The 15,872-nt window shown below is 44.1% G+C and overlaps 1 protein-coding gene across 3 annotated transcripts in view; it reads right to left on the reverse strand.

Annotated features, from left to right (window-relative positions):
* FAM222B (family with sequence similarity 222 member B) overlaps nucleotides 1–15,872 on the reverse strand; it is a 38,359-nt gene that overhangs the window by 14,301 nt on the left and 8,186 nt on the right. The window contains exon 1 of one of the 3 annotated variants that reach the window (XM_062012359.1): nucleotides 851–906. The exons of the other annotated variants lie outside the window; for them this stretch is intronic. The gene's annotated coding sequence lies outside the window, so the exon portion shown is untranslated. Of the gene's footprint in view, nucleotides 1–850; nucleotides 907–15,872 lie in introns of those variants that run through there. 3 annotated transcript variants of the gene reach the window in all.

The raw sequence follows: 15,872 nt of genomic DNA on the forward strand, positions 1-15,872 counted from the left end.
TAAACCACCACTTAACGGATGGCAAGTTTGTGTGCAGCCCTGAGAGAGAGGAAAGCGCTCTGCAGCACAGCACTAAACCCAACGTGCTCTTTGCCTGAACAAGGAGCATTTCTGCCAGCAAAATCTGTGGAGGGTTTGCTCACCTGCTCCGTCATTAGTGCTCATTATCGCCTGAACACTGTGACTCTTTGAGTGAGCCTCTTGCTGAAGTGCCACAGAGAGGCTCAGCGCCATGCACGCAGCAATAAACAGGATAATGGCACATTAGGAGAGAGAACAAGTGATTAAGAGTGTTCACAGCATTCAAGTCAGAATAGCCAGGCTTCTAAGAAGAGACAGTAATATTTCCTTGAAGGTCAAAACATGTATTTACAGAAGCTTTAGCTCCAATACACAGAGTGATGTTTTTAGAGAGGGTTGATAAAGCAAGTTGTTCCTGCAGGAGAATAACCATTTTAGGCAATGCCAAAGGTTCACAAAAGACCAGGGTAGCAATCATAATTTTCAAGGAAACACTGGACTTATGAAAATCACTTTAAGGAGAAGCATAAAATCATTCTTTTAGCTTGATTTGCAATAACCAAATGGATGCCATCTAGGTCACTGCTGAGCATTAAGAAAAGAAAATCAGACTTGCACAGAAGTGCTGACCAATAAACTCACTGAATTCTAGATGATAATTAAAATCCTGTTCCAATTTTTGTCCTCTATAAAAGATGTCAGTATTTGAACACACATGCATTGGAAATACCTTTACAAACAAACCTGGTCCTATTTTTTTCCCCCTGTTAGAAATTAATTAACATTTATTCCCTTTGAGATATTCAGCCTCTGAGCACTACTTTCTGACCTGACTCCTCTGCAGCACGGGCTGGCACAGCCAACTCCAACATGTCATCCAGCTCAAATGAACTGAAATCCCTCCCCTGCAGGACTGTATCTGGGAGCCAGGTGAGCATTAATAGCTGTCTCAAACTTCTGTTATCCCACGGTCTCAGGTTGGCAGCGCAGGGTCCTGACACAGAGGCAGCTGAGCCCATCATCCCCTCCTGAGCTTGCCTTTATTGCTTCTAATTAGTCCAGAGTGGGAGATCTTGGCACACCAAGCCTTCTCATCAGCAGACTTGGCTCCACTGAGGCAACTTGTGTGGGCAGCAGCACCTGCAAAGCTGCTCCAGTCCCTCTGAGGATGGGCTGTGTGATACCGGGGGAACTGGAACAGACATGGTGAAAGAGGAACTGAGGGGGTTTTGTTGCACTGTACCAGATGTGGTAACGCTCATCCAAACCACTCAGCTGTTAACTGGAAAGCAAGCTGACCAGTAGGCTTTGGCACCCAGCAATGGAAGGCAGCTTGCCTTGAAAGTTTTTAACTTGTATTTTAAACTGATTCTGCATACTGTCAAACCCAGCAAAACAAGCTCTGTCTTGAAAAGGGATATAAAAAGAGAAAGCACACTTCTAGAGGAAAACAATCTTTAGACTGAAATAAATAAATACACCTCTTTGAAGTGATTTTAATCTAATCTGGCTGCAGGATATAATCTTAACAGCACACATGCTGCAGGATGCTCTACAAAACAGCAGGTTTAGACACATAAACAGATTTCCCCCCCCCCTTAAAATTTATTAATAATTAAATCAAAGCATGTTAAGCTGAAGAGGGATTTGCAGTGCTTAGGATTCGGGGATAATTGTCACATCCCCGTGATGACTCACATTCAGCCTTACCTGCACATCAGGGTGGTTTTTGGTCCAGGCAGCAGCAGAGTGTCCTCTGCACTGATCTTCAGAATAAGTCCTGTCACCACCAAGGCTCACCAGGGTAGGACAGAGGAATTCACCTCCACCCATTGCCCAGGGACACCCTCCTCGCTGAGCCCAGAATCATTTCCAGTAAAATTTACCATGATATCACCTTTCTGGACTAAAAAGATACATTATTTTCTGGCTGACAATCAAAGTTTAGTATTGCCTCTGGCAGACCCAGTACCCAGAGGGTACTTCTACAAGCTAGAGTAAAACCTAGGTGTAAAGCAACTTGGTACTACCAAGAAATTTCTAATACCCTAACTCAGCTTATCATTATATAAACAGACCACATATGTGGAGTTATGGCCAAGTTTTTAAATACATCAGACTCTGAAGCTCCCAAGAGGCCTTCCAGGGTAAGCACACAAAGGAAACGCTCCCCACAAACCATCCCAGGCCAGTGAAATATGGGAAACTGAGCTGGTTTAGACAAAAGCAAGCTGGTCAAGTCTAAAGTTAGGCTCCTGAAAGTAAACATGGCATGTTTGAAATTCCACGATTAACTGCAGGGCTTGTTCTCAAAGCCTGGGGCTGGGAGGAAGAAGGAGCATCCACCCACACACAAAAGAAAAGCTCCAAACTATTCCAAGTTTCCAGCACCCTGGGGTCCCATAAGCCTGTGAGAGGGCTGTTAAGAGCTTGTGGTTGGCTGATCTGCTTCACTTCTCCTCCTTATTCACTAGGTAGCCCCATGAAATTCCATAACTGCGGGCGGGATTTTGGGCCGGCCAGAGCGCAGGCGGCACATTCCGAGCCCAGCACACAGAAATGCTGCAGCAAATACAACTGAAAACTAACTGGGCTTGTGAAGTTTCTTTAGTACAAATGTCTGTAAGAACCTGCCAAGAAACATAATTGAATCTGAGCCAATTTTCATGCTCCAAGGGAAATCCAGTGTCTAATTTACCCCCCGGCAGGCTGCTCGAGACCGAATGAGACTCATTTCTTTTCTCTCTCCCAAAGTAACCTAAAATCTAAGGGGTTCAAAAATTTGGTTGTGTCAACTGCAGACAGTGAATCCCGCCCAATGCAATTCCTTCCAGCCAGCCATGCCTCACTTGGCAGTGTCCAGACCAATCCCTGCAGGCGTCCTGCCTTTCCCCAGCCAAACGCCCCTTTACTCTTAGGTTCTTACCAGAATGGCCTTTTCCCAGGACTGCTGAAGAGCCAGAGATAAATCTCACCGTTTCCTGGAACCAAATTTACACCAAACTAGCACTGTATTCATCACCAGCCAGTATCACATCCTCTTAAACTGCAAAATGATGCATGGAGAGGTAGTCCTTTGGAACAGCAGTAAATCACAATAGCATCAAGTGTACTTGGGGATAAATAAGTAGGAAAACTGAACAATAGAAAGTTGCCTTTTCTAACAAGCAGAGTGCACTGTCAGCAGCTGCCAGCACAGGACCTTTTGGCTTTTGGCATTCAGGTGGACCTTTGGTAGAGCCCTGCAACAGTTTCCATCAAAATGAATTTTTGCCTCTCGCAGTTTAATTAACTATGATTTTGCTTCTAAATCATTTCACCTTTTCAGCTGACCTCCATTTATAATGTTACTCAGGCAACAAAATTAAACAGTTTAGAGGGGAAGGCTGAGAGAATGTGAATGTGCATGGAGTGCACCTGCTGCAGGACAGCTTTGCTCCCTTCCCTGAGCTGGGATGGCCACGCTCAACGAGGAAGAAAATGAAGCTTTAGGGTAGCAGCACTTAAGTGGAACATTGTTCATATCACACTCGTCATGCCCAGGGGCTACCACTAAAGGCTTCTTGGTGAGCAGCTCTGAACGGGGTGTAACAGTAAAAAAGCCAAAGCAGCTTCAGGGATGGCCACGTGTGCCATCAGCTCCATCAAATTCACTCTTGGGAGGTAGCTGCAGCAAGCTCAAGGTTATGATCTTGGAGTTTAAAAAGCCTTTTTTTAGGTTGGTCCCAAGAGGTTATTTTAAAACACAGTGCCATGCAGCTGCTGAGAGTAGAACAGTTGGCTTTAATTGTAAGATGGATTTTTACATAGCTTCTGACCTTTCATCTAATTGAGGCCTAAAGAAGGAAAAAAGAGGAAAAGCTATACGTCACTTCAGTTATTAAAATCCATCAAGCTCAGACTTTAGCCCTGGGATAACCACAGCCAAAAAATTGACTCGCAAGTAATTATCACTGCTATCTGCAATAAAAGTTAATTGGACATAATTGAACTAAAGCCCTAATCTGAATGAAGCTGTTGCTGGCAAGAAGCCTGCTCCTGCCTGCACTTTGCAAATGAAACTGCTAGCAGGGAAATGGACAAACAGGAGGCTGCTCTTACAGTCTGCCCATTGCAAATCACAGCCCAATTCTGCAAACAGCTTGTTAGCTGGGCCAAGATAAAGTCATTAAGAGGGCCAATCCTCACCAAACACACCCTTTGCTGATCCCCAAATAGGGCCGAAGGTGTAGTTTGAAAAAAACAAGTCTCAGTTTCACCGACCTCCTAATTAAACGGACTGAAAGGTAAGATTCATGTCACCAGATGCTGGTTTCATCAGCCCCCAACCCTGGAAATACCAGTACAAATAATGTACCTTTTGAGCACATCAAGATACCAACTGAAAAGGTTTTTGGTGCTGATAATTTATCACCTTCATGCAGTTCAATAGCTTTCCTGTTGCAGGACCAGCTTCTTTCATCTCCACAGCGGAGCAGACAATTAGCTGCTTTCTGAGCTCAGCCTGTGCAGGTGGCTGGGGGAAGGGAGAATTAAACTAAATTCCTGCTGATTCGCCCATTTATATTTTTGCATTTTTGTTAACTAACAGAGCAGAAAGCAGTTGTCATCCCCCAGACTGCTGCAGAACTTCCTTCCAATTTTAATTATTAACACCCTGCCCTTCACCAAAGCATATGAAAGCACTTAGCAAACATTACCGAAGCCACATAACCACCGTGAAACAGGCAAAATTCTCACACAACTCCTTTTACAGCAGCTTAAGGTTTGTTTGATCAGATTTATGTTAGAAGGCCTGTCTCCTGATTATGGGCTAGCCTATGACAGAAGAGATTGAGGGAAATATCTGGCTCACCACAGGTTCCTGACATAATTTTCGATGAAGCATTTAATCACCCCATGCCATGGTTGCTCCTTGTTAAAAGGACAGCAGTGGGAGACAGTTTTTTACCACTGAAGAAGACTGTGAAGACAAATGAAACTGTGGAGCAGTCAATACCACCTTGACTTCTCACGTCAGGGTTACAAGGTCACGGTCCAGGCAGTCTCTCGGGGAGAACTGGAAGTAGACCAACCTTCCCTCTCCTGAGCACCATTTGCTCACCACTGCTCCTCTGCATTTTCACAGCTCAGAACAGAACTTCTTCGCTCAAGAAAACGGCGAACCAGTGACATCAATTCCCTTTCATGACCCAAATCAGTGGCTTATTTTACTTTGCTCAAAGCCCTCACCTCTTTTTAAGCCTATTTTTAGATTTAACTCTGTATTCTGCAACGTGGCAGGAGCTGACAGACAACACAGGCCTAAGTAGGTCTTGCCAGGTGTTGCAGGTTGCTTCTGAGGCAAAGATGCAGGAAAGACAAGCCAGGACGACTGTAGGGCCTGGGCAAAGCTTCAAAGGAGGATTTCTGGCTGTGCCTGAAACACATATGCTAGTGGTCAGTTATGAGATACTATTTGACCATGGGAACATCTGCTAGAAATAGGAAAATCGACCTGCCTAAAGTCAAAAGCGATTTGAATAACTTTGTATCTGCCTCTGCTGAATTTTCACTACACTAAAGCACTCTGACCTTCAATTAATTTCCTTCTCCTTTTATATGGTAACTTTCAAACTCCCAAGTTTTTTTTGCTGTACTGGGAAACAGGGGTTGAAGAAACAGCCTGGGATGTATCTTAATTACATATCCCAGTATATAAATCCGCATGGTCATTTAGGAGAGGGAGCAAAGGAACTGCAGCAGTTAATAGCAGGAGCCAAATAAATACAGCATTGCCACCTAAATCCTAACTTGCCTAGGATATTAGGCTTACATCTGTATTTCCAAACTGCAAAACAGACTTCTTATCACTGTAGACTTCACAGAAGATATCACTTTCTTCAACAAGATACTGAGAGGTGCAAACAAACATTCCTTCCTCCAAAGCACCCATTATCCTCAGGGCAGACGAAACCCACTTTCTTCCTACATGCTTGAGCAGCATCTATAACATCACAGAAGGCACTATGAAATACAGAGCAGACTTACAGATAGCAGTGTGCATGTTTTCATGTGAACATGACAATACTGAGGTTAGCTGAGATGTCTTCCATCCAAGGCAAGCTCACATCAGCCCAGCAACTCCCAAACTACAGGATGCTGCTAACACACACTCGAAGGCACCACGCATTCCCACCAACAGACATTCTCCATCCTCCAGCCCAACTTCCCTCTGCCTTCAAGTGATAAGAAACCAAAATAACACATTGACCCCTTTCCCACAGCGGAGAGTCTACAGTTACAACCCCAATGTTATCAGCAAGAAGGTGCACTGAATTGGTGTTATGTGCGGCTCTCCTACGTGTTCCACGGCTGGGAGAACAGCTTTACTTTACCACAAAGGACATGCAAGAGCTTGTAAGCTTCCTCAAACCATTCTTCCCCTCATTCCTCTTCTCTCAACTTCCCAGATCTGAAGAGGAAGGTTTTCTTCAGTACAGGGGAAAGGAAACATGAAACAGTTCCCTTTCCAGTGGCTGCTTCACACAGATCACCATTATCGTTATCTCCTCTCCTTCCCCACTTACTCTATAAAAGCCCAGAATTAAAGTCTTAATCATGACTTACAGAAATCCTTGTGGCTGCACATGACAGAAGGATGACAGTTTTTCCTTCTAAAATATCGTTAGAAGTTACAGATTACGACAGTTCCCCAAGCAGGAAAGTAGCTGTCTTCCCCTGTTTATTACAAGTTGCTTATTTAAACAAAAACCAACCACTTTTCAGAGCTGACTTTGAACAAATTTCACCTCCATGCAACACGCAAACAATGAGCCAGACGTTTGTTAGATACTGAAAAATAGGCTCTGAGTCCTGTCTTAAAAATAGATTCACTTGAAAATGAGAAATATATTTGCAAATAAGATGAGGCAGAATGAATTAGACTCCACACAAAAGCAAAAAAAAACCCCGAAAACTTGCATATTAAGGAAAAAATATCAAGTGACTCACTTGTGGCCCAGGTGTGCTGGTGATGTGTGAACACAGGCAGGCAGGCTCAGGGGGGGTAGATTTCAGTTTGCATTGCTTGTGCACGTGTACCATTTTGACCTGTACAATTACACTGACAGCTGTTTGGTTTAGTGTTTAGCTCTTTGGATACTGAATCAAGGTCCCACCTATGGTGAAATTTTAACAGCCCGTTTACAAAAGCAGGAGGGGAAATACAAGGGAGATTTTTATTTAAGATACAAAATTGTCAAAGTGTGCACAGTGCCAGAGCTTCCTGATGGACCACTAGCACATCAGCTCTTAGATACACATTTACCATTTGTAAGGGCAAGATAAGACCTTCTTCTGTAGCTGCAGATACTGTGGAGCCTACTGTAAAGATGAAAAGCACTCTAAGAACCTCAAACAGAAGCTGCAACTCAAGTACAAAACACTCACTAACAGAAAATACAAGCCATCAGGTGAATACCAAAGAGCTGGACCAGACACTGGGATGGTGTTTTCCAGTCAGCCTTCAGAACGAGGTGCTGGTACCCTCACAGCTTGTCCTGACACAGACCTGCTGTCCTTATCAGTCTTCCAAGAAACTCAAAGGCTACCTGATAACAACTCAACAGAAGAAAGGACAAGAAACACATCAATGGTGAACTCCTGTAAAAAGCCTCCAATTCTCAGTGCTGAGGAGCTGGCCAGCTGTGTGGCTGAGAGGTCAGAACAGCCACAGGGAAAGCAACAAGAGCGTGCAAGATGTTTTCAAAACCTCTGCACACTGAAAGCACCAGAGATTTTTGTCTGCAGACCTGATAAAACACTTCAGCATGATCCCACCTGTTTTCTCCAGCAGCTGCCAACACATTGCCTTTATGCAAAGTTTACAATCCCCAAACATTTATTTTTCCACTATGTTTTCCCAACTACAGATGAACAGGAGATTTTTGGTTGCTTTTGTGCATCCTTCCTTCTCTGCACTTGCCTTTTTCTTTTTAAAAAACCCCAACAGACACACATGGAAATTGTACAGAGAGGACACAGAGGAAGTTGTAAGTGTACTCTAGTCAGTGAGACATCCCTTCGTGTGGTAAACACAACCTGTCTGCGTGGGCAAGAAGAGAACAAATACTGCTACCACATCCAGTATGATTATACCTCTACAGGTTTTGAAGCTCCACAGCAAACACAGCATAAACCCTGCATGAACACTGAGCTCCTGCTAACCTGGATTGTAACAGCCCTAACCTCCATGGTGCATCTCCCACTGAAAGGCAGCTGACCCCCCTCTGAACGCTGTGTGAGAGTCTGGTCAAGTGCACACTCGAGACACTTACTCAGGCAATCCCCAAAGTATCGCTTGATTTTAATTTCCAGGCAATTTGTCTTCCCAACCACGGAATTGCTACAGTCAACAAATGGAAAAGGTAAATTTTTCTACCTTCAATTAACTGCATTAGTACTGTTTATAGCTACGTGATTGATAAACGCTCCTCAGAAGCTGTAATTAATGTATCTTTTCCTTGGAACACGTACTGAACCCCTTGGTGCTCAGACACTTAATGAAAAGCAATTTATCAACTTGCTTTGAATAGCTGAATCTGAGTCCTTAATGCAGAGAGAAACACACTTTGCTTTAAGCACTCCTACTCTGAAAAAAGGAACGTGGACTGTGACATTACAAATGCCATCAGACACCGTTCGGATTTGGATCAGGATGACAGTAACCGAAGCGTCCATCTCCCTCAGCCACTGGGTATGATTTAGTATGACTTAGCTGGGATCCAGTCCCTTGGGATGCTGTCGAGCAGGAGATGTGCTTTTCCAGGGTGGAGGTTAGGAGTGTCTTTTCAGGACACTGGACAAATTTCCCAAGTGGCCTGCGTGGCTGGGAGCCTTCTCACTGCTGGCACGTGCACTGGGAAGCAGAAGCTCAGTGTGTTTCAGCCTGGACATGAGCTCAGCTGCTCACAAAGAGGACAAAAATAAAGTGCTTACAGAGTGTTTGAATGCTAATTTCTCAAACTGAGTGTTGCTTTGTATAGTTGACATATGCAAGAAGAAAAAAAAGGCATTTAGAAGGAAAGGCTTCACATCACAGCAAATGTTATGTTGGTATTAACTGCTGGAGGGATTAATCAACCTTCAAAGCCTAAAACCTAAACTCATATTTCTGGGAGTATAGGCTACAGATTTCCAATACAGAACCAAGTCTGTACCTCCATGTGGGAGACCCAAAGTAAGGATTACACGTTTGCATTGCACATGTAAGTCTGCTTCTCATTCCTACGGTGTCTTGCTCGCTTCCATTTGTCTTTCTGATACACACAAAAGCCAACGCAGATTGCAACTGCTGATAGAGAGAAAGGCACAAGACACAGCGTGCTTTTGGACTAAGGGGAAAAAAAAGGACTCAGGTCCTGACTGCTAGAGCATGTCAAGAGATTGTCTTTGAAACTACAAAACTAGAAATGAAAGAGCTGTGTTTTTATTTGATTTGATCAAAGTGACTAGAGGGGAGGGGGAGAAATCACATCCTACAGATGCAGGCTAAAATTTAACTACTTCATACATAACGTGGGACCAGCTGATCCCATACTGACATAAATAAAGAGAGAAAACAAAGAGGTAAAGTCATTCTCGCTCTGAATACACTGCTTCCACAGATCATTGCTTCAGGGTCTGCCAAAGAGCAACAGGAACCCATTTCAAAGCCAGAAAGGGAGAGGAAGCACATACCCAGCACTCTCACCATGGGGACACATTGTCAGTCTCCAGTGAAGAGCAGAGGAGTCAAACCAGAGAGAACATACTCCAAAATGTAATGGCCATTGGAATCAATAACCAAATACTCCCCATGTGACACTGTTCCACTGAGGGGACTGCAGGACATCAGCAAATTGCAGCAATCTTCCAGAGGAGGGCTTGGTGCTACAAGCTGCAAAGGGACACGACCGTGATTCTCCTCCGATACGTGCTCAGCACTGGGAGTACAAGTAGAAGAAATATATACTTTATAGAAGTACAAATCCAAATCACACTATAGATTCCAAAGAGTAGCACAGATGAGATAGGTATCTGTCACTGCCACGTTCCCTAGGACAAAATATCTGGCAGGGAAATTTCTAACTGCAGAAGGTGAACCATTTAGATCATCTCTGGGCCAAAACCATCCAGGTCTTTGCCTTTCACTAAAAACTAAGCAGAAGTCATTTTAACGAGTGAGGCAGACAACAGCCTTGCACAGGAGATGAAAAAGTCCTCCAGATGTTTATTTTAAATGAAATTCAGAAACCAGTATAAACCAGATTTTAAACACCGAATAATCCTTACCGTCATTTGCGTGAGAAAAACAGGAAAGAGGTTCCATCCTGCTGCTCTCAAACTCTCCAGGAATGTGCAGGGTTAGGTTTTGTTCCTAGAGTCTTCAGATCAGGGTTTGAAATATGACTGCAGTCTGATGGCTGTTAACATGTTTCTCCCTTCCACCATAGGCTTTGACGAGTGCTCAACACACACATACGGGGACATCCCATGGGAAAGAAGCCTTTGACCCTCCTCACCAAGACTATTCAGAATTATGGATTGAAAAGTGTCTAAAAACGTCAGTCCTCAATCTTAAAACTTCTTCTCATCTCGCTACTTCACTGAATGCCTCCTGATTGTGCAAAAGCAGAATGCTCAGGCGTCAATCTGAGTAGCTTGGGTGTTATGCTGACAATGTCTCTGGAGAAAGGAAGAGAAGAGAGGACAGATTTCCAATAGCTCAGGCGCTTCTTTGTAAGGAAAGCTGCTACACAGCAAGAGAGATAAATAAAGAGAGAAAGTAACACGCCGGAGAACTTTCACCAAGGTCACATCGGGATGCTGAATGCTACCCATCTGCAGGGGAAGATTTAGATGCCTATTCCTCTACACGTATCCATTTGCTTGTTGGCAGTGGCAGCCCTCATTAAACCAAACCGGTTCTAACTATGAAAGAAGGACATTGGGAAGACGATAGTCACTAATAAATACAAAAGGAAAACCAGACAGTCAGTCCTGGATTGGTGCCCTGTGCCCCACACGGCCTGTGCAGAGCCCCTGCACGACTCAGGAAGGGGCAACACAGACTATGGCAGCAAAAAGGACAGACAGCTCTGCTCTACCCAACACTAACGGCTCGTAGCTTGCAGCAGAGGGGAGAATCTGTATCCATTTGGGCAACAGCAGAACTGGGGTCCCATGAGGAACAGGAGTTTTTATGACTTTGTTGCCACGCAGGGCCACCTACACACTGCAGTCCCTCGTTGCTTTGAAATCAGGGCTGTGGACACATGGCAGATCACTCCAGACAGAGAAAGTAAAAAGCCCTGTCCCCCAAATACCACATCCCTTAGTGCTGTGCCCTTAACAAGAGCATTTCTCGCCCGTTTCAGCGATCTGAAAGACATGCTGGGCAAAATTTCAAGCTATGACAAAGTGATTTTATCACTTCTGTGCTGTTCTCTGCTACACAAGCCCCTGATTCAGCAGCATGTAATAAAATCTTCATTTGCATGAAAAGCACTCTCTGATCACAAAGTCTTCTGTTCCACAGCCCTCTTCCCAACCGACAGCGTACAGATGTGAGCACCGCCGTCATTTTGCTGGTGACTCAGGTGGAATCTTTTATTTATGCTTTATTTGGAGAGGCTCTCAACGTTTTCATACAATCTTTTCCTAAAATTCTAGCACTGTTTTTGCATAAGTCAAGAGCTGCACACATCCAAACTGTGCAAGCACTGCAAAGTTCATCTATGACGCTTTCACCTGGGCTTTTAATAACCGTGCCATGTGAAGGATGTTTCAGATCAGCACACGGTGACCAGAAACTGCTCTAAAATGTCTTTAGCATTCAACAAGTTCAGTCTTTTCCAGTTTGCATTTACAGTGTTCAGTGTCACGACACGCAGCACTCACAGAGGACATATTTCAAAGGAAAGGAAGGTGTAGCCATGCAAAGAACAATGCTGTGCCTGCAGTAAGATTAATCACTGTCATGGGAAACCAATAAAAACAAGTATCTCGTTATCTTTCTTTACAAAGAGACTGTTAAAGCTTAACTATGTTAGGAAACTTTTTCCTTTGGACTAAATCATGAGTCTAATGTATGTGGGCAACACACACACACACCAGAATATGCAATTAACCTCCTCTCTCCTGATGCTGCAGGAGAAAGTCCACTGTTTCAGGGACAGGTCAAAGCCTTCCTACGACCAGCTTGTGCCCTCTCCTGATGAGAGATCTCTCACTAAGGTCAGCCCCAGCTCCCCAGCCCATCTCAGGTAGCAGCACCTCCCAGTTTCAACTTGTTTGCCCAAGTTAATCATGTCCCACGAATACACCCTGAAATCACAGCGGGCCCTGAGCAAACTCAACACAGAAGTACCTTTCATCACCTCAGCAGCGTGGTCTCCATTTAGAAACCTTCTCCTTCACCTTAATCCAGTGCCAAAACGTTAGGATGTATGCTGTGCAGATCCAGAAACAGTGCTAATGCTGCTGCCTCCTGTCTATCACTGAACATCTAATCTTGCCTGTGGCTGTGGAAGGCCGGTCCTGTGACAACAGGCACTTTAAATTGGGCAGCTCAGCAACACATGTACGCTGAATTTTTCAACAAGCTATTCTAAGCTGCTTTGCTAGCAATTTCTGGCCTGTACAGTTTGAAAGCACACGGTTCTGGCCCTCACAAAGAGCAGACCTGTAAATGACATCTTGAGGATTAAGCTGATTGAGATGCAATTTGCCTAGCAACCATTCATTAAGCAGAGTTCAGAAACAGGCCAGCAATCTATTCCACCTCCTTATCTGAGCAGTAAACAGATAACAGTCTCTACTGTGTCCTCTATCCTCCAGTTCAGACACATTGTAAACAGATTTTTCAGAAGTTTAAACTCCTACAGTAAATCTCAGAGAACAATCCTGCTCTCCAAACACGAGGGATTTGGTTTCACCAAGTGCCTTACAAGCATGAAACTGCTCTAGAATGAGGGTTAATGCAAATCAAATTGTGAATGCATTTGCAGTTCCTGTGCCTCCAACATTTTCTCACGTCAAGCACTAAGAGCCCATCCTAGTCATTAACAAAAAATAAATCTTAATCACACAAGCATTTGGCTTTGCTATTCTGATCACTGGGAGAAAAAAACCCCAAACTCAATAAAAATCTTATTCCCTTCTTTCATCTTCTGCAAGGAATCGATTGGCACTTCCAAATTCTTTGATAGAGGTCCCCTCCTTCACAGGAGAAAACAAAAGTCATGTCCTCCCTCCCATTAAGTGTTTCTCCCTCATAAAATAAGCACGACAACGCCAACCTCATCAGTGAAAATCAAACCAGCCATTTCAGCTTGGAGAATTTAGCTGAAAAGATTAAATGAAATCATGATTTTGCATAATTGTTTCCCTGCAAAAAAACCCCACAAAACCATCTGATAATATCCCATTCTGCTCCAAAATTAAACAACAAAGATTAGCACGGACATGTTTAAGTCTATATACCTGAATGGTTTTCCTTTGGAGTACAGTTCTTCTGGGAAATCACTGTGACATACAGCATGCTATTACAATTAAATATGCAAGAAAGAAGAATTAAACTGACTATGAATAATTAATACCCTCTAATACTACTTCATAAGGAAAGTCTGGCTGAATATTCCTGCAGATGAGATGTACCTAAATACAAGGCACATCAGAGCCGGGAGCTTCGCTTTTATGATGGAGTCTAAAACATCAAGTAACTTTATGGCTGCTGCTCTACCCAAGAGGAGGTGCCAGCCATCCGTGACTCCCTCCTCCTGCTTGCTGCCCATCAAGCTCCAGAAAAGCTGGGAGAAATGCAAGTGTTGCAATAGCAGCTGCACTGCTCATCTACCACCTGGGAGGCAACAGGCTTCCCAAACACTTCCCATTAAAAAGTATAAAGCAATTAGCTGACTTCCCAGTAGAGAGAATAAAGCAAATATGATGCAACAATTACTTACATGATAAGATCAGGGTAAGGTTGTGAGAAAAAAACAATTAAAAAGGGTTGCAAAAGCTAAGGAATGCAGCTTACTTTCCCAGAATCTCTCTTAACCAGACAGATACCATCGACTCCCTGAGCAGACCTTCCTGTTTCAAGTGTATTGTTTCAGAGGCTGCAGAACATCAACTGTAGCAAAGCCACAGCTGAATGGCTGGGTACAAACTCTCCATCTCCAGCACAACTCTCCTTCATTAGCTCCTAGGGGAAATAACAATGAAAAACTACGATTTTGTTTCACCAATGGAAACCTTAAACTGCTGAATATTTACAGGAGTCCTTACAAAATGGGTGTTCAACTCAGGGCACGTTCCACCAGCCATCGCCTGGGTCATGGACACACGCTGCACTTGTTGCACTCATTTAGCTGGAAATCCCCTGTTCCCCTCAGTTTATCCAAGCAGCACGGTACACACCCCCCACCCCACCACAGAGCACTACTGTTAGAGGTGTACATTCGAGATCCAACCAACATTTGTGATCACTGAAGCGGGACAGGGCACTGCTGGTGTATTTGCTGAAGGTGTCAGCCTGACAAAGATCCGTCCCCCAGCTCAAAGCCCTGTGCTGCTCCGGCTGCCGGCTCCACTCCTATGGGACCCAACGCTTCTCCTCCAAAGCAAACACCAACCAGGGCTCTTTCTGTGCACAAAGTCATGTTGGAAGTATGCTGGCTTAATATTAATTTTCTATTAAAAATTAATAGGATTAAATGAAGCTCGTGAGCCAGCAGGCACCAAGGCAGTTATTTTGCTGACGTGCTCGTTGCCTGGAGCAGCGGGATGCGAAGGACAGGCTGCAGTGTTTCTGCAGGATGGTGGCCATGAGGCTCATATGCTGGCCAGGATGGGTAACAGAGGGCTCTTCCCCACGTTCCCTGTGGGATCCTGTGCTCCATCAGTGCTGTCCCACTCTGCTGGCAAGCGGCTCATCTCTCCAGCCAAAAACTGATGGGGAAGGTGGAGCTTGTGAAGAGATCATCCCGGTGAAAACCACGACATCTTCTCACTGGAGATCCAGTCTTCTGGGCATTGGCTTTGATCCTCACCCCTGTGCCCCTTTCTCACTGCCAGAATTAATCCCCTTGCCAATAAGCATCCTGCAAATCCCCAGAGTTTACATAAGCCAAGTTTAACCTTCCGTCCCTATTAATGTGAACAGAGCAGAAAAAATTAACCACAGTGCAACAAAAAACCCCCAACCCTCTGTACCTGCATTTCTAATTACACAACAAAACACACCATGTGGCAGTATTTCCAAGCACCTTGCTGGGAATAAAATAGCCAATAGCTTCCATTTTGAGCAGTGGATGTAAGAGAGACCAGCGCTGAGGCTGTCAGTGTTAAGGGAAGAGGAAGGGAGAATTAAGGAAGGTGAAGTGACATGTAAACAGTGGTAGCAATGTGAAGAATTAGAAAAGCAGTCACCTTAAAAACTGAAGATTTCAAGATCTCTCCTACTTTTGAATGGCTTAGCCTACTTTTTCCAACCTAATTTGCATGATCAAAATAGGCCTCCTGCCAGGAAGCATTAAAATGGCAGCCCCCCATGGAGACAAAACTTCCTTCACCATAGAGGCTGAAGGATTAATAACTATTCCTAAAAACATTTTAAATCCATTAATGCTGTTTAGTAAACATTTATTTAGAATTAGTGCAGCCATCAGAATTTTCTTTATCATGCTCTACCAATGCATTTTATTAAAGCCTTTGACAGAGGAGCACGTACCCCCCTAAACTCTTGTACCATCTCCAACCCTCTCCAAAAGCCAAGTACCCTCATGCTCCTGCTCTGCATGTTTGCCATCCAAAAAAACCTCCAA

The sequence above is a fragment of the Colius striatus genome, chromosome 20 (genome assembly GCF_028858725.1).
Source record: "Colius striatus isolate bColStr4 chromosome 20, bColStr4.1.hap1, whole genome shotgun sequence".
Classification (NCBI taxonomy): domain Eukaryota; kingdom Metazoa; phylum Chordata; class Aves; order Coliiformes; family Coliidae; genus Colius; species Colius striatus.